Raw genomic sequence first — 12,429 nt, forward strand, 5'->3', positions numbered from 1 at the left:
ATCCGTCATTTTCCGTATACTGGGGACCCATACTTCACACTTCTGCAATAAAACTTTGGTGTACTCAACATTTCCGGGTTCACAATGGGGCTCTATGGGCTGGCTACTAGACTAAAACATAATACTGCTGGGTCAAAAACCACATGGACAATATCAACCTGCCTCTCACCAAAGACTTCACCTCCTGCTTAGACAGTTTTGGATGTCAGCAACATACCACTTTTCCGACACACTCCAAAGGACATATTCTGGACTTAATCTGCTGCTCTGGTTGTAACCTGTCGACCTTACAGCAGATGAACTCCCTATAACTGACCATTTTCTCCTCTCATTTACAGTGAAACTCCATCTCTCCATCTCAAAAATACCACGCCTTATTTAATTTCGGAACACAAAGAATTTCAACCCCGCCACACTCAATTCAACTATTCACTCCTTCTGCCTTCCTGACACTCACAATCTCTCCACCCCCGATGATCTGGTCTTTCATTACAACACTGGACTCCATCATATTCTGAATTCTCTTGCACCCTTGAAAAACAGATCTGTTTCTTTCTCTGTCTCCGCCCCTTGGTTCACCCCCGATATTTGTCTCATGAAAGCCAAAGGTCGGCAACTTGAACATCTCCATAGAAAAACGGGTCTCACTATTCACAAAGAAATGTACAACAACCACATCCTACGTTACAAGGACTCTATTGCCAGCACCAAATCCCATTACTCCCACACAAGAACTTGTGTGCGCAGAGTTGTTACTGTTTGCGCTATATTATACAATTAAATTAATATTTAATGTGGTTTCCACCACATATGGACCCTCTAGGGCAGTCCAAATCGATTACAAAAACAGACCAGTAGGTGTCGCACCATGCCTGCTGTGTGCGAGCTACTGTCATTTAGAGATAATATAGAAATTAAGTTGTATGTTCTGGGATTTTGGAAAGCTAAACACTTTCTATTATTTTCATTATAACTGTGCTTTCACAAATCCCGTTTCTTAGCCCTGCTGCTTAAGGCATAGCCTACTCACCAAAATGAGCTCTTTCTCCTCATAATGTTTGTCTGATTTCCATGTTTGCTATTATACTGCGTGAACAGTTTTAGGAGTTGACTGTAACACTCACAAATTTAAAAACATGTCACATATAGGCCTACAGTCCAGTGGGGGGTGTGGCTCTAGTGTGTGTAATAGACAACAAATGGTACATTCTATAAAGCTACTTTGAGATGGTCATTCATTTTTTGGATTGGATTTCTGCAGAAAAAGAAACAAAATGCATCTGTAAAACACAATCTATAATCAATACAATATACTGACAATTGTATAAGAGTCTACCTGACAGATCTAAAATATTGCAGTTTCTGTAATTTCGGCTGATGATAGTGTTTTTTTGTCATTGTGGTATGATTGACTAAATGTTCCTGTTGGAAGAGAACATGTTGTTGATGGGTGGCCATAGCTCAATATGTGGTAGTTGGATGTCCTCCCCCAGCAAGGATTTGAGCATCAACGGCTTCATTTCCTCTATGAACATAGGCTTTTATGCACCAATTTACATATACATCTAATACCTGAAACACATTAAACACATCTAACACCTGAAACACCTGAATCACTTCAGACACATCAAAGACATCAAACACCTGAAACACATAAACATCTGAAACTCATCAAACACCTGAAACGCATCAAAGACATCAAACACCTGAAACACATCCAACACCGGAAGCACAAACAGATCAAACACCTGAAACATATCAAACACATCAAAGACATTAAACACCTGAAACACATAAAAAACATCAAAAACATCAAACACCTGAAACACCTGAAAGATATCAAAAACATCAAACACATCAAACATCTCAAACACCTGAACAAATTGAACACCTGAAACACATCAAACCCCTGAAACACATCAACATCTGAAACACATCAAACATCTGAAACACATCAAACACCTGAAACACATAAAACACGTCAAACACCTTCAACTAATCAAACACATCAAACACCTGAAACACATCAAACATCTGAAACATATCAAACACTTGAAACACATCAAACACCTGAAAAACATCAAACATCTGAAACACATCAAACACTTGAAACACATCAAACACCTGAAACATATCAAACACCTGAAACACATCAAACACATCAAATACATCAAACACCTGAAACACATCAAACACATCAAAGACATCAAGCACCTGAAACATATAAAAGACATTAAACACATCAAAAACCTGAAACACATCAAATAACAAAAACACAAACACATCAAACACCTGAAACACATAGAACACCGGAAGCACAAACACATAAAAAACATCAAACACATCAAAGACATCTGGAAACACCAGAAACACATCAAACACATCAAACACCTGAAACACATAAAAAACATCAAACACCTGAAACACATCAAACACCTGAGACCCATCAAAAACCTGATACACCTGAAAAACATCAAACACTTGAAACATATCAAATCCCTGAAACAAATCAAACACATGAAACATATCAAACATCTGAAACACATTAAACAACTGAAACACATCTCAAACACAAAAAAAAAATCAAAGACCTGACACACATCAACCACATCAAACATCTGAAACACATCAAACACCTGAGACACATCAAAGACATAAAAGACATTAACACCTGAAACACATTAATCACCAGCTTCAGGTAAGTAGGCCTCAAAGACCAACTGCTTTTGCGTCGCACGGTCCCTGCGTTGTGGAAGCGAGGCCTCCAAAGCCAAACTTTCAAAAAGCTTTCGCAGCGCCTGGTCTCTGCCGAAGCCGCTGGCCTCCAGCTACCCGGAGAAGAACTCTACAACTTAAATCAGTCATGCATTAGTCAACAGACCTTGTGGCGCAATGGTAGCTCGTCTGACTCCAGATCAGAAGGTTACGTGTTCAAATCACGTCAGGGTCAAATGTTGATGGGTGACAGTAACTCAGTATGTGGTAGTTGGGGGTCCTCCCCAAGAAAGGATTTCAGCATCAAAGGCACATCAATCACCTGAAACACCTCTCGATTTTAGTTACAGAGTGAGGCATCGCACTTCTCTTCCATCTTTGTTGAGAGTTGCACATGCGCAGTACCTAGGTAAGGATTACAAGCCAATCAGGAGCAGAGTATAGGCTGGACTACAGTAGAGCTGTTTGGAACCAGTGTTTTCTTTTGGAGATTCATGATCCCTAATACCTTTCTAAACCACTTACCTGGTCCCTGACCCCTGTCCCCAGAGCTGGTAGCTCTGTTCCTTGGCGGAGCCAGTTGGGCCCCCTGCTCTGGCTGGCTGGAGGTCAGCGGCTTCAGGTGAGGAGGCCTCAAAGACCAACTGCTTTTGCAGCATCTGGTCCTAGTCTTCTGGCAGCGAGGCCTCCAAAGACAAGCTGCTTCCGCAGCGCCTAGTCTCTGCCGAAGCTTCTGGCCTCCAGCTGCCCGGAGCAGAACCCTGAACTTAAAGACTCAACACGGCTTGTACATATAAGGTTCTCTATGGATGTTTTGTGACCTCATCATGAACTCACAGCTGATTGGTCAGTAGTTCTTTTGATGTGTTATAGAATGCTGTGATGTCATACAACGTAGACAATTCCAGTCTATAAGACTTATCTCATTTTATTTTTATTTATTTTTGAGGGATGAAAACAAAATATATTGTAAAAAAGTATGAGAATATACACATCACACTATAAATGTGTAAATTAATTTAACGTGTATAGAGCAGACATATTTTCACATGTAAATTGGTAAATATTATATTTGATTATTAATAGCTTTGATAGCAGGATCATTCACAATCCTTTTGTAAAACCTTTGTCTTTCTTGGAGTATATCCACTATAATACATTCTTAAAAAAGTTCATATCTTTTGCTATGGTTGGGCCTCGTATCCAAACTACTCTGGCAGATGATACTAGTGTCGATTTAGCCTTGGGAAATAATTAGCAGCTGGTAGTCAGATCTCCCCATAGGGAAATAAAACCCCAGTCTTCCGTGTGAGAGGCGGAGGCGACCATCCAAAGTTTCAGTAGTATTGTGGTTTTTTGTGTTGGAACAAGTTGCACTGTTTGAAATAAGCTTTTGAGATACAAGAACGTCTTCACTTGGGACAGCAATTGACTCCGAACGCAATGGGAAAAATCCTGAGCTTTGAGATTTGGAGGGGCTGACTTTGATTCCAAATGCTTGTGTAACCAGCTACTCAAGGCTGATCACTTTTATAAGAATAACCAATAAATTTACCTGACAATAAGAGATATTTCAGCTATCCAGATGTTCGGAATTGGCCAGATCAGAAGATTATAGGTTTGCTCGCTGAAGCCAAAGGATTGAATTACCACAGTGAAATAACACACACATCACAGGAGAAGTTTAACTGTATGTATTAATTGCAATAACTAACAGGGTAAGTAGCAAAAATACATTAACAATTATATACATCAATTGAAGTAAGGTGAAAAAGTGGGATCCCATATAAAAAAGTAGAAAGAAAATACAAAGTATTAAAATAATAAATGTTCAGTCCAGTTTAATAAAAATAAATTAGACCCGGGTCTGCTAAAATACTGTTCTCACTTCCTTATGCGCTAAAAGGATATTTGTCCTCCTTCAAGGAAGTGACGTGTGCACACAGTTCTACCTGACCCCTTGGCCAAAGGGGTAATAGATCAAGTTTCTCCGCTGTAAAGACTCTATGTTGCAACCTCCTGGCTACAACCGGCTCTACATCAAGTGGGCTTGGCTCGCCATCCAGTTTCTCTACGCTCTATGTTTCTCTGTTGATTTCCGCCGGTCTAGACTCCACCAGACTGCGATCCCTCAACGTTGAATCGAGCAAAAAAACCTGACCTATAAGGAATAGGTCAACATAAAATTACCTTAGAGCTAACACTGTTGACATTGCTGTCGTAGGCTAAGGCTTGTATCAATAAACTCAATATCCCTAATCACAGTATTGTGTTTCTAGTTAAGTGGTACAACATATTAAATTTCTCAATATATCATAACTATCATTTTGGAATAAAGTGCATAACCATAAAACATAGTTATTACTAAGGTGCTTAATAACAATACATAAAATAACACAAGTACACAGAAATACATTCAAAATACACTTAATAGCCCTAAATGAATGAATAAAAGTCAGACCTCATTATCATTCACTAGCTAGTTTCAGTGTCTTAACAGGCCAATAACAGACTGTTAGCAGGGTTCAAGTGGGCTGCTAGGCCGCAACGGTTAAAACAACAATTTAACTTGACATTAAACGAAATTTCAAAACAACTTGACGGAGCTACTCCACTAATAGCGATAGTAGTCCGTAACACAATAAAAATATCTTGTTTTATCGTTTAATCCATGTTAGTAATTTAACAAAGACAATATACTTTAGCTGTTAGCTCAAGTTAGCAACAGCAATTGCTAGCGCCGTTTACATTGAGAACAATGGGCACCTAATGACGGACATTAGCATATAAGCTAGCGGAGCATTACAAACTCACCAGTACAAAAAGACAGCTCAATAGCTTGAACCTGCCTTCTTCAGTCTCTCTCCAGTGTTTCTCAATATTTAATTTACGTCAACAGTCACACAACTTAACATTAGCCTTAAAATGTATAAGTATATGCTGCTACGATGATTCAGCTTTTCTGGAGTCACTTCCGGTCTCACTCAATAGCGCGAACGGCTGAGAGGCGGGCCTAACACTCCATTGGTTAGGGTGTAGTAACACTCAAACGTTATAGGCTAATGCCACAATAACAATATGCCTTTGTTTTGGATGATATCTATGTTAACAAGCGATCATGTTAATATAAACCATTTATTTATACTTATATATAGTTTTGACATGTATTTTATAATCACTTGTATATATTACTAATATATTTATTACATATTTATAGGACGTATTTATTCTATTTATTGCCCATTTTATATGTGGGTTACACTTGACACTGGACTTCAATCTGCCCCAGTGGGCGCTGTGGATCACTGTTTGATGAAGCCAACAGAACAACATAATCTGGAAAGAGCAGAAAAGGAATTATAAAGTGCCCAGGCTTGACACTCCCACCTTCTGCTAAGCCTTGTGAGGTGCTGTTCATGTCCAGTAGATATGCTTTTTCCATCGCTTGACGATATTCCCATTTAGGGTCAGGAGTTCTCCTCCCATGCTGAACACAGCCTGAGCCAAGGCACGCTTTCCCCCTCATGATTCACCCCAGTGGAAGCTGTAGATCAATGCCTGATAAAGCCAAATGAACCACATAGTCTGCAAAGAGCATAAATGGAATTCCAAGGTGGCTAGACTTGACACTCTCCCAACTCCTGCAGCACCTTGTGTTCACGTCCAGGAGTTGTGCTCTTTCAATCGCTTGAAAATATTCCCATTTAGGATCAGGAGTTCTCCTCCCATGCTGAACACAGCTTGAGCCAAGGCCCACTTTCAAGGCCAAGGCATTAGGCTCGTTGGAGATGAGCCAGGTCTGTGCAGAATCGATCACCGGCGATCGGCGCCCGTTGCATGCTGGTTAGATTTGTGTCCGACTTGATCCCGACTTGCTCTGACGTCATGCACACGTGGGCAACGGAAATCTCTCGAGAGCAAGGCGGCCGCAGGTCTGAGACGCAGGCGGCGCAGTTGCTTTTCACCGGCTGCAAGAGCCAGGCAGACCCAGGCGGACCCAAAGCATGCTGGGAAACGCCGGCTTCTTAGCTGATTTAACACCTGATTGGTTTACAACATGATGACGTTTTATATAAACTTTTTATTGTTTTTTTATCGGAGGGATTTGAATTGCTATTTGTCTGATTTAAAGACTTATTCTATACAGAACACAGGTTGTGTGGCTGATAGAGACGTTTAGAAGTCAGACAGACTAATCTGATCAGATCACGGATCATCTCCAGTGTGTTGTCTATCAAAATCAGCAACAGATCGCATGTAGAGCACTTTGCCAGCTACTCTGTCATAATTAAACAACTGGAGACTGTGTACAAGCTGATATGTGGGTCTGATTATATTTTATTAAATCGGAATCGCACCACAGTGTTTTCATCACTTCCTGTCCAGCCTGAAGGAGCTGGAATCGGCTGGAAACTGTCCGACTTCACCCCAGCTTTCTGTCACCGCCCCCCGCTGCTGCCGCCTGCTCTCGTCCACTTTACAGGCGAGGCGCAGTTCATCTCGAACGAGCCTATTTTCAAACGTTTTTTTAATGCTGCAGCTCGTTCAAGACAGGAGGTGGCAGCAAGAAATGATGATTTCAGCGTTACTTTCCACAACAAGACGACTAGTTTGCCGGAAAGTTCATACACTCCGGGGTAAGTTTCAGAATTGCTTTAAGTGCTGCATGCTAATCTGGTTTCTCCTGTTGTACCAAAGACTGAGACCCCGTCAATACCTAATTCCCCCCGCCTACACCTGAACCAAAAGCTGATCCTTAATCTCGGAGGGGGTGCTACACATTTTTAACAGGATGGGGTTCGACTGGTTTTCAGGGCGTCAGGAGTCCTCTTGAAACTATATAAAGCTTCGGACAGAAGTCTTCTTGTGAAAAGGAAAAACTCCTTATTACTTGAGGAGCACCAGAGAAGTTGGTGAGTAGAGGATGAGTCTCATTCATTTTGTGATATATGATTATTTAGATTACATATTAGTTGGTGTAACAGCAGTAAGGTTAAACTGATCCCGACTAGAAGCACATTTATCCTCATTGTCTGGTGTTATGAATAGTAATTGGTGTATGTAATGTACAGTATAATATTATAAATAGCTACTTAATGTAACATGAATACTTTATTTTTGCTATCCAGAGCGATTCTAACATTTTACATTTGTTTGTTTTATTTAATATTTTCTGTACTAAAAACTGAGTCTTACTGGTTTAGAAATTGTCTCAATATTTCAGATATTTACATTCAGAGACTTGTTCAGAGGCTAATTGTAAATTAACAAATATTTCAGTGGAGTTTGGCCCAATGAGAGCGTAAGATAAATAACCAGTCAGATAAATAACATTGTTTTACATCTGTAATAATTAATGCTCTGTCCTCTCTCCTGTGTGTCAGACACAATGGCATCTCCAGCCCCTCTGTCCAAGGCCAACACCACCTTCTCTCTGGCTTTGCTCCAAAAGTTTGGAGATGACGACAAGACGTCAAACATCTTCTACTCCCCTTTCAGCATCTCTTCAGCCCTGGCTATGGTGATGCTGGGGGCCAGAGGCAACACAGCCACCCAGATGTCAGAGGTATCACACACACACACACACACTCACACACTCACTCTGTCATAAAAGTAACAGATTAACATTGCAGGCTGGTTCAGAATGATTTTGTGAAGAGGCCCAGGGCAGGATCTTACTCTAAATCCAAAATGTTTCCAAGAGAACATCTCCAGTCATTTGAAATGTTAATATTGTGAAAGATTACACCAGAAATGTGAGCGTACTGTGTACTCTAGTTACTCACCATCATTTAAAGGTCCCATGACATGAAAATTTCCCTTTTATGAGTTTTTTTAACATTGATATGCGTTCCCCCAGCCTGCCTATGGATACTAAGGAAAGCTCATTGAGGGCTGGCTCTAGTGGCTGGAATTCTGCACCAAGGCTGAATTTTGGGAAAGAGACTCCAGACACAGTATTAGGGGACCACTAAGGTCTATGTAAAGACTTCAGAGACAGTATTAGGGGACCACTAAGGTCTATATAAAAGCACCCAAAGAGCACCATGTCATGGGACCTTTAATGTAATGTATGCATAGCATGGAGCACACAAATTCAACAACTTAAAGGAAAACATTTCTTATTTAGTCTATAGTCTCATCACTTAACAGGAAAGATGCCCGGTCTAATCTACTGTTTAGAATAGACTGGTCTGACAGTGCATCTCTGTAACAGTTGTCTCTCCTTTGTCCACAGTGCCTGAAAACCAAGGATTGTCAGGATGATGTCCATGTTAGCTTTGCCCAACTGCTGAGCGAGCTCAACAAGGCTGATGCTCCGTATACCCTCAGTGTTGCCAACAGGCTGTACGGGAGCGGTCCTTCCAGTTTGTTGAGGTGTGTTTAGCATGTGTGCATGCATCTTCATGAGTACAGTATGTGTGGTGTGAGAGGCTCATGCGAATATTTAAGCTCTGTAAGAAGGAATGATGAGGGAGTGGAGAGTAAGCATTGTGATTGTGCTCTCCTTGTTGTAGTGACTTTTAGTTCCACTAACTAAAGTTAAGCAAAGTGATTAATATGTTTAGGTGATCAGAATTGGTAGATGTGTTTTTGATGGTTCCAGGATTTCTTAGAAAAAAACAAGAATCACTACAACGCAGAGCTGGAGACTGTGGACTTCAAAGGTGGCTCAGAGGCCGCCAGACTCAAGATCAACAGCTGGGTGCAGAAGCAGACTCAAGGTAGATCTACACTCTTACATACACATAACACCAATGGAAACATGGCAGCAACCATTTTTCAACACTTCTTTCAGATGTGTGCCATTGCTTCACTTATGTGTCAATTTTGTTCACCAGATAAAATTAAGGATTTGTTGGCAGAGGGTGACGTGGACAGCCTGAGCAGGCTGGTGCTGGTTAATGCCATCTACTTCAAAAGTAACTGGAACGAGAAGTTTCAGCAGCATGACACACAGGATGCTCACTTTAGACTCAACAAGGTAACACTGCTCAAAGAAAGCATTCAGTTAACTAACACTGACAGAAGTCAGGTAAAATGGGTTTTAAAATCAATGATATGGTAGCAAACACTTTACGCCATAGACACTAATTCTGACTTCTTCATTGAAAGTAGTGAAAAAAGGTAAAGGAAAATAATTCTACATCAGGGCAAGGGTTGGGTACTGAACTCAGTACTTTTTTGGGTTCAAACCAAATTACGTCGGTACCACCATGGACCGATTCACGTTAAATCAAACGGTGAACAGCAACACACATTTTAGCCAGCAGGTAAATGACCTCATGTTGTCTTCCCGCCGACCTGCAAAGTTGTTTTTTTTTGTTTTTTTTCTGAGTCAAAATTTCGTTTTTTGTTTTTGGTTGTCTTTTTGACCCTTTTGTGTCTTTCCTCCAATGTTTTTGTCACTTTTTCAACGTTTGAGTGTTTTGACATTTTTGTCACTTTTTTTGGCATTTTTTTTTCACATTTTAGTGACTTTTATTGACATTTGTCTTTTTTTAATTTTTTAATTTGGATTTTTTTTTTTTTTACATTAGTCAAACACAAGTTCTTTTATCAATTATTTTTTTCTCCAAATGCTATAAAATTGACAAAACACCCTATTCAATGAAAGTACTACACTGATTATTCATTTAACGTGTGAGGAGCGTTGTTGGGAACCATCCTCGTTACGTTTTTAGATGGAGAAATGTTTTGGAAGAGGGTCAAATTTGACCCGTAGACAACATAAGGGGTAAAACAAATTAATATCAGTTTAAATGTACTATGCACTATTTAAGTGTGCTATATTATATATACCACCACTTTACCTTGCCACAAGAGAGCCTTGTTGAAGTAAATGCAGGGGAAACTCGAGGGGTTCTTACAAGCCACCATCAAACTACCTAACTAATTTAAACTACCAGGACATTAGGAGCTGCTTATCTACCAATACCTCAATCTCTTAGTTTGTTTTTGTTATTGCATGACTTGGTGACTCCAAACTAACGCTTTAATAACACAAACTAACTGAGGCAGCCGTAGACCAGCAACTCTCATCTTTTGCGGGGAAAAATGATTAGCAGTGAGGAGGGAATCCCAGCCCAGACTGTATTTTGTTCTAAAAGTCAGTGTGTTTTCAGAATGACACCAAGCCAGTGAAGATGATGCACCAGACAGCATTGTTCCCTTTCTCCAACAACCCTAAGGCCAACTGCAGGTACTGATGCAATTGATTGATTAATTGTAAAAAAAATTTAACTGACAAGGCAACAATCAAACAATCATTATAACTTTTTGTTAAACAGGATTTAATGACATTGACATTGAAGGTACATGATTGAGAAAGGAGGAGAGTTTGGTTATGATCCATTTTACCGTACAGTAACTGTGAAGATTTGTGCATGTCATCCCATGAACTAGATAGATTTTTATTGATCTAAAAAAAAAAGGGAAATTCCAGTGTTGCAGCAAAAAATCAGACACAACACACGTACAGAATACACATGAAATAACTATCTTGTTGATACACAACTCAGTTGTCACACAGTGTATATACAGTATATGTACTGTATGTTTAAAACCCTCTGCTGGACAGATCCTAGAGATGCCTTACAAAGGGAAGGAGCTTAGCATGCTCATCTTTTTACCCAATGAGATGGAGGACAGCTAGTCTCTTTTTCTTTTCTCTCACTTTTTGTCTCTATCTGGCCTAAAATTTGCTTGTATTACATCAAGTGACCTGCATACCAATGACCGTAAAGATTAATAGTACAGTAAATGGTTTTCAGAACTGTACCTTCAGATAAAGGTAAGGCCACTTGGGTTATCTTTGGGCTGCTCTATATTCACCTGCAGAATGATAAACCCTAGAGTTGGCTTACTCCAGGTTATTTAAGCATCTAACGTCCCTGGGTGGACTTGAACCACCATCCTTTCGGTTAACAGCCGACTGCGCTGACCTATGCGCCACAGAGACTGCTCCTGTCCGCGTTGTTTTGAGCGGGAGCTCGATCTTTAAGCCACAAGCATTCGCTTTATGGCTTTTTGAGGTTGCGCTGCACATGTATGCTTATCAGGCTATTTTCCTGTTACTCAGAAATTGGGGAAGCTGACTCATTTGGAAATGTAGAAGCTGGACGTGCATTGTATTGTTCTAAATGTCACTTGGATTCTGACTTTGAATTCAAATATTGGCATCCAAGACAATTTGGGAACTGATGATGTATCATCAACATGCTGGTGGTTTCTTGGTCACAGCAACAAACTTGATCATGACATACAGTTACACGCCACGTATCACAAAACTGTTGGGTGGAGCCTTATGTATTTGCTTGGATTACATCAAGTGACCTGCATACCAGAATCAGAATCAGAATCAGAGTCAGCTTTATTCGCCAGTATGAGGACACATACGAGGAATTTTTCTTTGGAGCATTGTTGCTCACACTGTGCTTACACACAAAACACAAACACACCCGAAACAAAAAATGTACACACTAGTCTATACACACAATATATACATACTCTAAACAGAACAATACAGAGGCCGTCAGAGATGGCAAAAGTACTCACTGCCCGTGCTCAAGTAGAAGTACAGATAATTGTGTTAACAAATACTCTGGTAAAAGTAGAAGTACTGATTTAACTTAATTACTTATGTTGTTTTTACACTTTTGTTTTTGTACAGACTTAACAACTTTTAAGGCTATTGTCACCGTTTTGACAGAG

At 40.1% G+C, this 12,429-nt stretch overlaps 1 non-coding gene and 1 pseudogene across 1 annotated transcript; both read left to right on the plus strand.

The window, feature by feature from the left end:
• The first annotated feature begins 2,878 nt into the window (after window positions 1–2,878).
• On the plus strand, window positions 2,879–2,950 carry trnaw-cca (transfer RNA tryptophan (anticodon CCA)). The gene has a single exon. It is a non-coding gene; the product is annotated as a tRNA-Trp (tRNA).
• A 4,579-nt stretch (window positions 2,951–7,529) lies between these two features.
• LOC116674971 (leukocyte elastase inhibitor-like) lies at window positions 7,530–11,371 on the plus strand (annotated as a pseudogene).
• Window positions 11,372–12,429: the final 1,058 nt, after the last annotated feature.

This window comes from Etheostoma spectabile, unplaced genomic scaffold (genome assembly GCF_008692095.1).
Source record: "Etheostoma spectabile isolate EspeVRDwgs_2016 unplaced genomic scaffold, UIUC_Espe_1.0 scaffold00001362, whole genome shotgun sequence".
In the NCBI taxonomy this organism is placed as follows: Eukaryota; Metazoa; Chordata; class Actinopteri; order Perciformes; family Percidae; genus Etheostoma; species Etheostoma spectabile.